General features: G+C 35.9%; 1 non-coding gene across 1 annotated transcript; it reads left to right on the top strand.

Annotated features, from left to right (window-relative positions):
* Positions 1–6,266: 6,266 nt before the first annotated feature.
* Positions 6,267–6,366, top strand: Mir278 (microRNA mir-278). The gene has a single exon (NR_036413.1). It is a non-coding gene; the product is annotated as a microRNA mir-278 (primary transcript).
* The last annotated feature ends 7,518 nt before the right edge of the window (positions 6,367–13,884 follow it).

Here is a 13,884-nt window from a genome sequence, read left to right as displayed (position 1 = left end):
AAGTTTTGCAAACATAAATATAATCATATAGTTTGAATATCATGTAGAAGAGTAACCAGCAAACGTGCCGCCTTAAAAAAAAAACTTTAAACCTCATGTATTTTGTTTGTTTCTCTTTACGAAGTATTCCTTTGACAAATTTTATTTACGTCATAATAGCAAATCAATATGAGAGAGGCGGTGGTCATGACATCAAGCATGGGAAAGTTCACCGTGACTCCGTTAGTGTGTGTGTGTGTGTGTGTGCAAGTGCATGTAGGTAAACTAGTTTTTGTTTGTTTGTTAGTGTATAATAATAAATATGTAATGCTACGGTCACAAAGGTTCGTACGAACGATAATTTCGTACGAATCTCCCTGTTTTTCCATTGTCTTCCCGAATTTCCATTGTCTGAAAATCGTTCGTACGGCGTTCGTAGCAGTTCGTAATGGCATTTGTGACCGAGGCTTAAGAAAGATCTCAGTGGAAAACCTGGTAATTCTCATTGTAAGTAATGCTACGGTCACAAAGGTTCGTACGAACGATAATTTCGTACGAATCTCCCTGTTTTTCCATTGTCTTCCCGAATTTCCATTGTCAGAAAATCGTTCGTACGGCGTTCGTAGCAGTTTGTAATGGCATTTGTGACCGAGGCTTAAAACAAGCGAAAGGAAATGAGAGCATAATGGTTGTGTAGGTTATGTCGGTCATCTGAATCTGGCGTCGTCGAAAGCACTACTTGTCCTTTTCCATGACCCAGCGGTTGAGGTGTTGATGTTCTAAGTCAGGGACCCGGGTTTGTTTTCCGGCAGAGACAATTTTTTAACCTCTGCAAAAAAAAAACAATGTCCTTACGAATAGTCCACGGAGGTAGGTTGAGTGGTATTCGCCTTCAACAGATATAATCACCGATATACAGCCTCGATCTCCAGCCTCTAAGCAATTAGTTTCATATGTTTGGAGCCAAAAGGGTGTTATAACTCGTATGCACTAACACAGAGTTAACGCCCTCATGGCTACATGAGGGGGGAATTATTGAATAATCACAATACATAATGTACATCTTGTGTAAATTCATGAAATCATGAACATCAAATGCCTTTTCAGTGATAACGAACATCTTCTTTCAACGGGATTGATTTAATTGGAAGAGGTTGCATCAGTGAAAACATTGGAATGTTGCAGTATTTTGTTTTACTTCAGTAATTTGAGGCTACAAGACCTATAACCCTTTGTCAAATATTTTCTCGACTTTTGTGAAAATTCAAATAATATGTTACCCTTAATACAGAAATTCCCGTGTGTTAAAACATAGAATTACTCTTCGAGAACACTAGATTTACTGGGCTTATGTTAATGAAGAACGGAATATGTATGCTGGGTATACTGTGTTTCATGGACACACAGCGGGGTGTCCTTGGCTGGCTCCATCGTCTGCAGGCGGATCAATACGACATATGATCACGTCCACGTTAGTAGCGAGTACACTTGGACAAATAATTAACTGCCGTTGCAATATGGAAATTATTTTATTACCAGGTCAAGACGATAAGATAAGAAACAGTGTTTGAACGCTGCCCCTAAACGAAAACTTCATTATTGATTGAAAAGTTATCCACTGGGAGAGGTTTATGTCAGAGTTAGATGAGTTCTGTCTTATGAACAAGGTTTATATCAGAGTTAGATGAGTTCGGTCTCATGGACAAGGTTTATATCAGAGTTAGATGAGTTCTGTCTCATGGACGAGGTTTATATAAGAGTGAGATGAGTTCTGTCTCATGGACGAGGTTTATATCAGAGTTAGATGAGTTTTGTCTCATGGACGAGGTTTATATCAGAGTTAGATGAGTTCTGTCTTATGGACGAGGTTTATATTAGAGTAAGTTGAGTTCTGCATTATGGACGAGGTTAATATCAGAGTTAGATGAGTTCTGTCTCATGGACGAGGTTTATATCAGATTTAGATGAGTTCTGTCTCATGGACGAGGTTTATATCAGAGATAGATGAGTTCTGTCTCATGGACGAGGTTTATATCAGAGTTAGATGAGTTCTGTCTTATGGACGAGGTTTATATCAGATTTAGATGAGTTCTGTCTTATGGACGGGGTTTATATCAGAGTTAGATGAGTTCTGTCTCATGGACGAGGTTTATATCAGAGTTAGATGAGTTCTGTCTTATGGACGAGGTTTATATCAGAGTTAGATGAGTTCTGTCTTATGGACGGGGTTTGTATCAGAGTTAGATGAGTTCGGTCTCATGGACGAGGTTTATATCAGAGTTAGATGAGTTCTGTCTCATGGACGAGGTTTATATCAGAGTTAGATTAGTTCTGTCTCATGGACGAGGTTTATATCAGAGTTAGATTAGTTCTGTCTCATGGACGAGGTTTATATCAGAGTTAGATGAGTTCTGTCTTATGGACGAGGTTTATATTAGAGTAAGTTGAGTTCTGCCTTATGGACGAGGTTAATATCAGAGTTAGATGAGTTATGTCTCATGGACGAGGTTTATATCAGAGTTAGATGAGTTCGGTCTCATGGACGAGGTGTATATCAGGGTTGTCTGGTAACTCCCCACGAATAAAAATGTTTAATACAATTATTTTTGCATTGAAATATTGGATATATAGATGCCGGGGAAAGTCCGTAATATTGTCTTTGGGGGAGTTTCAAAAAGAACTGTTAGAATTTAGGGAAGAAGAAAAGAATATTGCAGGGAGGGCCGGTAAATTGGCCTTACATTTACAGAAGTGGGAACAAGTAAAGTTTTCATGAATTTTTTTTACACTGGACTATTGTAGCCTCGTTTAAATGATTTTGTTTTAAATGTTTTAAATAGATTGTTTCGGTTTTGTCTGTCGCTCCAATTTGGGGTATTCTGAGGGGGCTAGGAACAGTGTATGGTGGAAGTGTGGTCGGGTGGAGTGTGTGTCGCATGATGGGGAGGGGGGGGGGGGTAGTAGTAGTAGTAGTAGTGTGTTTGGTTGGATGGGGTTATTTGTTTTATGATACAACTGATTTCATTTTTGTTTTCATCAATTGTACAATGTATGTGATGTAAATGTTTTGAATTATGTCAAGGAAAAAAAATGTACGTTATTTCTAAAAATTAATTTATCATTGTTTGGAATCAACAAAAAAAAAACTATTAAAAAAAATATATATATATATCAGATGTCATCTTAAATAATCTCATTTCCATCAAAATGTTAAATGTCTGCCCCAAATCTATGGAAATTGGAATGGAGAGGGTTGTAATGTTTGTAAAGAAGTGTCTTAGTTTATTTTATTTTCTAAATACGCATTAATTTTTTAACAATTGTGTACCCTTTTCGATCGCCCTAGCTCTCATCTGTGTTTACTTCCATCTATACATAAGTATAATCAGCTTATTAGAGGTATGTTCACTTCAGCCGTCTTAGTTTTATCAGAGAGGTTTCTGCTGTGAACGACCTCATTGCATGTTAGGATGTTTCTTGTAAGCTGCTAAGGTCAGCAATTTAATGTCATAGAATTCTATTCAGAAGAATAATCGGGTACTATATCTAGGCTTTATAGAATATTGTTTTGCTTCAGTTTGCTTGTCAAAAAGATATCAAAACGGTAATTGTTGTTTGAGAAGTAAAGTTTCAGTTTTTTGTCAAATAGATATCAATATCATAATAAGGCTTCAATATGTTCTCACAATGTAATAAAAAACAGGGGATCAAGTTTTTGAAAAAACATTCAATGCATGCAGCCTACACTTGTATTTAAATGATATAATCATTTCAATTTACACCATTATGTTTTTGACCTGAACTTTAACCTTTAGCAGTCAACTGTCACATATTGCTATATTAAGTAATATTAATCTGACGCACTAAATTTACTTGTAAAACGTAGATCAAACAATGAACGTGCACGTGTATAATTTGCAGAGAGAAAGCACAAGCGACAATTTCGCAGCGAAATGTAGGAATCAGCATATACCAAAGTGACTGATTTTTGGCGGGTAACAGTAGTCATAGTGAGATTCGATGTCCATCCGCCTACTGTCTCATGCAATGGATGTATTGCTGTATCGTAGGCGCCAATCAACGTCCTTCATGTATTGTTATAACGCTGTGCTATACTGTTTGACAAGGTCCATGTCACGTCAGTGTGTGTGTATATATATAGCTTCACCACGCTACTATAAGACAAGCGTCTTTTTTTACCGGTGTGGTTTTATGTTGATTTGTTATTTTAAGAAATGAAAATAAGTAACAATGCTCTGCATGTACAGTCGCATAAAATAACTGTCTGGTCTTGATACGTTCTTGACGTCATCCCCTTTGTGTCCCCGGTTCATTCTGAGTTACAAGACCTTGATCAAGCTGGTTGTTTGAGATGCATACTTTGTAGGCCTACGTTTTAATTGGGTCGAGGTATACATACATCATAATATTCCTCTTTCCAACGTGGCATTGCTGTTTAGCTCTCTCTTTAACTATATAATTTTCTGTATGATTTACACACTTTTCTTTCTCTTTGAAAATGAACAGTAAAAGAAAAAGGCAGTTGACCCCCAAATAAAAATTCAAACGTGGTTTATTTCTAATTCGATACCAGCAATTTACAAATGTTGCTGAAACGACATGAAGTTCCGGCGTTTTCTCTCACTTTTGCCCACTATGCCAGATGCGGCCCTCCCGATGGAGGTGGGGGGGGGGGGATGGGCACTGTGCCCCCACTTTTTCAGGTATCCCCCGAAAGCCCCTCTTTACATAGGATAAGTGCCCCTTTTCTTTTCTAATAATTGCCCTTTTCATCTCTGGCGAGTAAGTCTTTTCAGGTGCGAGAAATTCCCCCTTTCACCTTTGATATTTTTCCCCCTTTTTAAAACTTTGACTCGTGCCCCTTTTCTTTTTTAGCAGTGTTATTTTCCCTTCTAAATAAGATCCCCCGTCCCCTTCTCTTAAAGGCCCCTTTTTACCTCTGACAAGTGCCCCTTTCCTTTCTATTAAGTACCACATTTCCTTCGGATAAGTGCCCATTTTCCTTTTTTTTTAAAGGAGCCCCTCCCCCTTTTCAAAATGCCCCTTTTAACATTTGATGAATACCCCTATTGAAATCTGATAGGAGCCCTTTTCCTTCAACAGATTCCCCATTTCTATTCTTACAAGTGTCTTTTTCATCTCTGTCGAGTGTACCTTTTACTTTGACACGAGCACCATTTCTGTTCAAATAACTGTCCTTTTTCCCTTTTGATAAGTGCCTATTTTTCCTTTCTCCATAACATGCACCCCTCATTCAGGGCGAATTAGAGCGCCTCTTTCTTTAATTTTTCCTAGAGCCCGCTCGCTACGCTCGTTCACATTTATAGATGTTATAATTATGTTATTTATAAAAGAACCGTTCAGTCTCATCAGGGTGTGTTTTTGTCATCTTTATAAGATGTAATTTATCGCACTGGGACCTCACGAATCTTAGAATTTTTGCTCGCTCGCTCGTAAATTAATATTCAGACCATCACACCCAACGCAAAGTATGTTGCTTAATAAAGCAGTATATTGTAACACGTAAAGAAAGAAACAAACATTGATATCATCCCTGGTAGTGTAGTTGCAATCATGACGATGTAGGCGTATATAACAATGTCTAAAATGGTGTATGTTTTGTTATGTTTCCGTTTGTAGGTGCCCCTTTTCTTTCCAAAAAGTGCCCTTTTGTTGTTGGTGTCCCCCTATTTTATAAGACGCTCCGCCTTAATCGTCTTAATATCACTCTTCATATTTGAGGTATACATGTAGTCATGATGTATTCACGGTCTATTGCAATATTACTTTATTGTGTAATATATTTCAACCAAATGTCCCTAGTTGTTTAATTGAAATTGACGAATGTATGCCTATCCAATTTAGTCAGAAAAGTTAATCACCGTGTATAATGTCTATGACTTGATGTTTAGTCCTATTTGATTTTATGACTATGATTGATCATGTTTGTTTTTAAATGCTGTGCAATTCAACCTAGCATTGTCGGCTAATAAAGTTTAATATAAATAATTACCATTAAATTTACCATCATTCCTACTTCTGAGCTGCCACTTGTCATGATTGTTTTTGTTTCGTTTTCTAGATGGGCTGACGATCGCTGCCATGTTCTGCCGATTTTCGACAAACTCGGCTGAGAATCTTCATGATACTACCTACAAACTACCTTAGGAATACAAGTCAGCTTGAGATTTTACCGCACTACCATCGATAAAGTCTTCATAGCTTCACTTTAATCAAACCATGGACCTACTAGACATGTCCCTGATCAAACTGCCTCTTCTCCTGGAATGAAAGCCTCGCCAATCTGTCATTGTTACTAAGCTAGGTCGGTGGGACTTTCGTTCGATTAGAAGATGGTAGATACTAACTTCTATTGAGCAGCTGACGGACCTTCGTATATACAGCATCCTTAAAAATTCAATTTGAAGACGGTAGATAATGGTAACCTCGGCTATGGAAACTACAGCTAGATGTTAACTACCTCTCTGGGTTCCTCTGGCATGATTCGGAGCTGATGTTGTCGTTGAACATACAGGCAAATATAAGCGACAATGTAATAGGTGAATAATGGAATATGTTGATGCAATGGATAGGAATATGTATTCAATCATGATTCTGCATCCATTTTATACAATCACTTTGCTCTGAAAACTGTAGAAAATGTTTCGATAAAGGTCGGTTACGTAGCTTTCTTTCCTACCTTGTTTCTCAATATCTATACATAGCTTAATAAAATTAATGTATCTAGATATGATTTTGCTCTCAACTTTCTTCATTATTTATGTCAACACAAACTGCAATGCTAATGTGAAAATGAATGCCATATGTATATATATCCAAGGGTATGGTTTATAATTGGCTGCGCACATAGTCCTTTTGAAAAAGGAAGGGCAGGAGGAGAATAGAATAAGAATAAAAGAAGGAGGAGGGAGAGAAGGGGTGTGAGGAGGAGGAGGGAGAGAAAGAAAGAGGAGGGAGAGGAGAAACAATTAAGTTACTGCCCTCGCCACGCTTCCCACTGTGCTCGTTTTCAAAGATTACGCCTCCCTCTTCTGACAAGTCTTGAATTTAGATCTGAATTTTCCTTGGTAGTCAGAAAGCACCCTAGCAAAATATGTTTAGCTAAATCAAGAAAGGCACCTTCACTTGACTTTACGATAAATATAGACGCGTAGCATTTAATTAATTAGAATATGTAATCACTTTTGAAATTATATATCATAGAAATCTTTAAAAAAAAAAAAAAAAAAAAAAAGGAAAAATTTTATTTTTTATTTTCTACCGCAGCTTTCATGGAAAGTGTGGGTATACTTACACGAATGAATTATGAGTGAAATTATTATATTGCACACTCATGTGAAGCAGCTCTAATTTATCATATCATGCGACAAAACCAAAAAGGATTCTCAAAATAGAACCATATCAATCGATTGCTTGTACTAAAAATGCACATTTCTTCTTCTTTGGATAGCATTTTACACGAAGTATATACACAATCATGATTGTACAGGGCGTCCCTCCTAGCTACCTCCCATCTGTCTGAAACACTTTCCAAGGCTCAGTCTAGCTAGGGAGACACGTGGTATATACCAGCTGCTTCAACAGTGAACGATACGGTACAAGTCTTCTCCATGACACCAGCATTTCACCGAAATTTGACCCAGAAATAGCTTTTCATCATTTCTTTGCTCCACAATAGAATTTATCACTGTAACACCTCCATTGTGTTTGCATGATTCAGGCCAATTAAATCATCATAGCGCCAGACATCGGGGCAAGTTTATTCAAGAAAGAATTTCAAGCCACGTCTCTGTATGATATCAGGCGGGATTGATATAACAAATTGTTACAATGACTATATATCTCGCCACAGCTAGCTACCACAAGCGATAGTATGATTTAGTAAATAGCAAAGTACATATTTAGAAGCTGAATTAAAGCAAGGTTCGAATAATCTACACACTATGAACATGACTGACAATGAGAGCGGACAAAATATACAGTTCCTCAGGTAGACAAAGGAACATCCCTTCACAGCTATTATGTAAAAAGGTGAATATGCATGTGACACCTGTTCTACACATTTTTACATAATAGCAGTGAAGGGATGTTCCTTTGTCTACCTGAGGAACTGTATATTTTGTCCGCTCTCATTGTCAGTCATTTTCATAGTGACAATGTACACGAGGAAAAACCTGCGCTGGTTATATGAAGCTCAATGGGAGTTATGATTCTGAGAGTGTATAACCAGATCAGTTTTCAGTCTCTCTCATATCTGTTAAAAATTACATGATAGATAAAGGCTAGAAAACGGATAAATTGTGTATAATTTTTTTAATTTTTTGTTTTATTGAGTTGCAATTAACCTTATTAAATTTCCGTCATTAATTTAGTTCACCATGTATCTCTATACGAAGACTCTCTCTCTCTCTCCCTCTACCACCCTCAATGTGGTCCATCTGTAATTCCTCACTCTCAATCTAACTCTTTTCTTCTTTTTTTCTTCTCTCTCTCTCTCTCTCTCTCTCTCTCTCTCTCTCTCTCTACCACCCTCAATGTGGTGCATCTGTAATTCCTCACTCTCAATCTAACTCTTCTCTTCTTTCTCTCTGTCTCTCACTCTTTGTCTCTCTCTGTCAGGCATACTGTATACTTCTTCTACACATTTCTGCTTGCATAAATGTACGCCAATAGCGCTAACTGATAAATAAGTTATTACATAATTGTCCGATTCGTGAACAGATTTTGCCGCGAAAACTAGCGGCTTACGATTTTGCAAAACTTTCTGGTTGTAAATGAAACAGATTTAAGTATAGTCATACCACAAGGCATGGATGGAGCTGCCCCATGCTCTACCATTCAAAAAGTCCATCTTATATGGAACGAAGCCTACTTACTTAAACAGTATTCCTAGTCTATATATCTACCTTCTGGTTCTACTTTACACAAAACTTGAATGATATATCATATAAAAGTAAATAAATTAATAATTCAGTATTCAACAAAGCGATTTAAAAAAAGGCAACACAAAAGTTTTGTATTTACTGATTTACGGTCTAATGCTCTGTCCCATGACCTATCTGCTAACTATGGTTATGAACGAAGGATCTTTCTCGAGTAAGAATCAATATCCTGAGCTACATTTGTGAAAAAATGAAAATGCTTGAAGAAAAAGAAAAGAAAAAAGAAAAGACCGGAGAAATGCAGTCAATAAATGGTTAAAAGAGGCATTTCCTTTGTGCGTCTCTTAAGTTATTCAAATAGGGGAAAATACGAAAATGTAAACCTCATAACGGTATATAATATTTTATATGAAGACATTTACGACGAGCTTGTTTTTATTGTTCATTTTGGATTTTCAACCACTTATCCCAAAATGATAATTTGTGCTTTGAATTATAAACACTGTTGGGTGTCAGCGCCAAAATGTGACAGAATTATTCAAAATGTTGCTTTCTAATTATCAATTTATAAAACTGATGACGCTATTCTGTTACTATGACAACAATCACAACATCACCTATTACTGGCGAAAATTTTAGAAGAATTTAGTGTTGATGCCTTAGCAACGGAAAAGTTTTTAGTATTGTGCTTGTGGTATTATTTGATGTAAAGTTTATACCGTGGAACCTCGTTACAAAGAAGTTATAACAAGCTCTCAATATGACAAGGTAATTTTGCTGGTCCCACTTTGCATTTTACGTGTTTTTGCCATTATTAATAAAAACACCCCTGATATAACAAACTGTGATCAAATAAGGTACTATCCTTTGTCCGGAGGACTTAATTGTAACAAGTTTCCACTGTACATGTATATACAAATTATTTGTAGCATGTAACATCATTTCAAAACGATGAAATTCTATTGCTATTTTGTTTTGTCATGCATCAATTACTTTGTGGCTCTTACCCTTATATCTTTTCTTACTAAGTTGGTAATATTGTGAACATATGAACTGAATTGAATCAAATATAACTGGTAGAAATTTTATTTTTTATTTTTGTATAATCCCTTTTCTTGAACAGACACCTTTAAAGTGTAAACATTAGGTAGACCTTTTTCAAATTGTATTCAAATTTGAACATTTAAAGGTACTATGTCCCTTTTGCAGCCAACCTCAAATGCTGTAGAACTTTGCAGGAATTATGAATATGTCATGTATGTCCTATCTGTGAAATTTAAACGTTAGCAGTGTCCTCATATTCAAATTATGCAAGGCAACCCGTTTACTTGCTAGACTTCACTTACAGACACTATTGAGTGACTGACTAGCTTTTTTTCTTCTTTGGTAATAACAAACATGAAAAGAGTTGTAAAGGGTACATGAGCATTTGTCTACATCAATAAACCACTTCTTATAATGGTCAAGATTAAACTAATTGAATCTTTGCGCAGCATAAAATGTATGACCATTCGGTACAATTGTCTGAAAATCAAGACTATTACTTTTGGGCTCTATAGCCCTAAAGTCGATTTGACAACTGATAGTCGTTTTTTCCCCACTTGAAGACGTTTTCAAGCCCCACCTTTTTTAGGGAAGTTCTAAATTAGTATTATCTTTCAAATGCAGTTGGAATTTAACTTTTTCATTTTTTTTGGCCTGCAAATGGGACATAGTACCTTTAATTAACCTAGCAATAAGATATCACATTCATCTGTTATATATCATTGTATGTTAATAGTCAGAATGCAAATTGCATACATCAGGTGCCCGATGCATAAAACCTACCATCGATGTAACTACCATGGCAACATCACTCAACAGCCAATCAAATCACGGTTTCCATGGAAGTTACTATTGATGGCAAAGTTACCATCAATGGAAAGTTTTATGCAACGAGCCCCAGTTGTTGCTAGGTCAGACAAACATTATGGCCTGTCCTACCAAACAATATGTAATACTTTTTTTTGCATTCTATCTAAATACTATTATTTGTATCAGGTGAATTAGATAATTAATAACGAGGCTCTTAACAAAGACTTATGCATTAAATTTGATATTACATTCCGAAAATGGCCAATCGTTTTGTACTCAATGGACATAACAAAAGTGATTGAATTCATTTCACAGAGTAGTGTTTGATTTATTGTACAACTAATTCCATCAAACATTACAGATGTTAACATTTAATATAAGGCTAATAAATATTTCTTTTCTTGAATGTGACATTTGTATAAATGAACTTGTCTCATGGTTACATGTCCTGCCAACAACTGACATACCAAAGAACCTTGCCTAGAGCAGCAAAAAAAAAAAATGCATGATAAAAACAGGCCAAAGTGTTACAGGAAAAGAAGAGAAAGCAATGAAAATAGTAGCTCATTCTATATTCATGTGTTTGCTACATTAAAAACAAGGGACATGGATTAACAATATATATTAGAGAACATCCTCTTTTAACATCTAAAATAAGCAAGGTGCAATCACAACAGAATGCATTAGCAATATAAAAATATCAGTTTCAATATTATTTTACATAAAAAAGGGAGTGGCTGTTATCGATCACTATCATTGATGACAGGCTTTAATGTTATATACTCAAATATGAATAACTTCTTGTAACAGAAGAATAAAGTATATGTTCAGAATATATATTACAAACTTTGTTCAAAGGTAAAATGATGAATTAATCATATCGAGTGAGAGACAAGGTAGGTTATATCCAAGTACATTATATATATTCTAGCTAGAAGTGTGCTTTACTGGTAGCACACAGATGTAAAAATAAAAATCCTGTCGGAAATGAAAAAGTAAATAGATGAATTATATATCAACGGAAAACTTTAATACGAGCCATAGATTACGATAAAATCAATTATATGCTATTTTAGTATCTGTCAAAGGAGTAGCAGTAACACCTCTGGAAATCTAAAGCTTTGAAAGTTGTTGACCCAAAATCTAGCAATCGATTTGATGACATCATCTAATGTGGATTATGCATATTTACAATGACTTTGCATTAAGCACGGCTCATCGCCTAAGCTATATAGGCGAGCAGATAGGGTCCACATGGAATGTCGCCACCATAACTGCAGCAAATTCAACTCCTGTTGACACATAATTTTGAGGGGTGTGCTAAAAATAACTTAACTTGCTTGTGTGCAATACCGAAAGGGAAAATATGTTGTATTCCTTTAAATATGTACATGTGTTCTATGTTCATTCCATTGATATACAGTTCTTATTTCATTGGATAGGGTCTTTAACATTCATGGTATGTGTGAGTACTGATAGTGTAACATGTGATACACAGTACAACCTGCTTTGGCAACCATCTTTTCTTAATAGAAAGACTACCTATCTAGTATAAAGATCACATTTTCATTTCTCTTGAAACCTTTCTCATTTCCCTTGAAACCTGTATTAAAGGTACCTGAATATGAAGACCACCTGGCTATAAAGATCACATTTTCATTTCTTATTGAAACCTGTATTAAAGGTACCTGAATATGAAGACCACCTGGCTATAAAGATCACATTTTCATTTCTTATTGAAACCTGTATTAAAGGTACCTGAATATGAAGACCACCTGTCTATAAAGATCACATTTTCATTTCTTATTGATACCTGTATTAAAGGTACCTGAATATGAAGACCACCTGTCTATAAAGATCACATTTTCATTTCTTTTTTAAACCTGTATTAAAGGTACCTGCACATGAAGACCACCTGTATATAAAGATCAATTTTCATTTCTTTTTGAAATCTGTATTAAAGGTACCTGCACATGAAGACCACCTGTATATAAAGATCACATTTTCATTTCTTTTTAAAATCTGTATTAAAGGTACCTGCACATGAAGACCACCTGTCTATAAAGATCACTTTTTCATTTCTTTTTGAAATCTGTATTTAAGTTACCTGCACATGAAGACCACCTGTCTATAAAGATCACATTTTCATTTCTTATTGAAACCTGTATTAAAGGTACCTGCACATGAAGACCACCTGTCTATAAAGACCACATTTTTGTTTCCCTTAAAGATAAAGTTGAGTTCTGGTCATGCGATTCCACAATGTTTCTTTCACAATGCAATCGCATGACCAGAAATCAACTTTATCTTTAATGCAAACAAATGGAAACATAGGCACCATGTGGCAGAAGTTCAGATACAAGCCAGGGTTTTGTTGTTGTTATTGTTGTTGTTGCACACTATAGTATGGACCGGTGTACAAGGGTATCAAAATTGTAGGCATTTAATTGGTTACCAGTGATAAAGCCTACAGCTTGCTACAGATTTTCCGAGAAGAACAACAACCAATCTATGAAACCTCTATGCTGATTATTGATCTACACTAACTCAAAATGGGTGAATGCAATAGTTCATTGGTTGACAAGTCTTTGGGTAAACAATAAAGAAATACATGTAAGAACTGGTCTATATACATGTATGTAAATAGAGATCTCACAATGCAATATATCTAATTACTAAGATACTAGAGTCTCATCTGAGTCAACAAACCATACATATCTCAGTGTATATCCTTAAAAAAACCCACGTGTATGTAACATAGATTTGCAGTTTCTACAAAAAAAAAGGAATTTTGCTACTGATTGCTGGGCAGTACAGCAAAGAATAGTTCTTCAATGCAAGGATACAATGGTTGCATGTGAGGTTAATAATGGACACACGCATTGAGACACAAGCAAAGAACTTAAACAGGTAACTTTTCCTACCCCCTAAATACATTTTGACAGGCATATTTCGTTAACATATCTTTTTGAGACTTGAAACATGGGATGAGAATATTAAACGAACACCGATAGCATCTTGGTGCTCTCTAGACCATCCGGACTTTGTTTCTGGCACAGCACCGTCGTTAGGTCACATGACCAGTAGCTATACTGTGCCCCTCAAAGCAGTCAATATTTGTATATTA

Source organism: Strongylocentrotus purpuratus, unplaced genomic scaffold (assembly GCF_000002235.5).
Source record: "Strongylocentrotus purpuratus isolate Spur 01 unplaced genomic scaffold, Spur_5.0 spur5_scaffold_2, whole genome shotgun sequence".
NCBI lineage: Eukaryota > Metazoa > Echinodermata > Echinoidea > Camarodonta > Strongylocentrotidae > Strongylocentrotus > Strongylocentrotus purpuratus.
The sequence above is the reverse complement of the archived record's forward strand: the minus strand, read 5'-3'. Positions and strand labels throughout refer to the sequence as shown.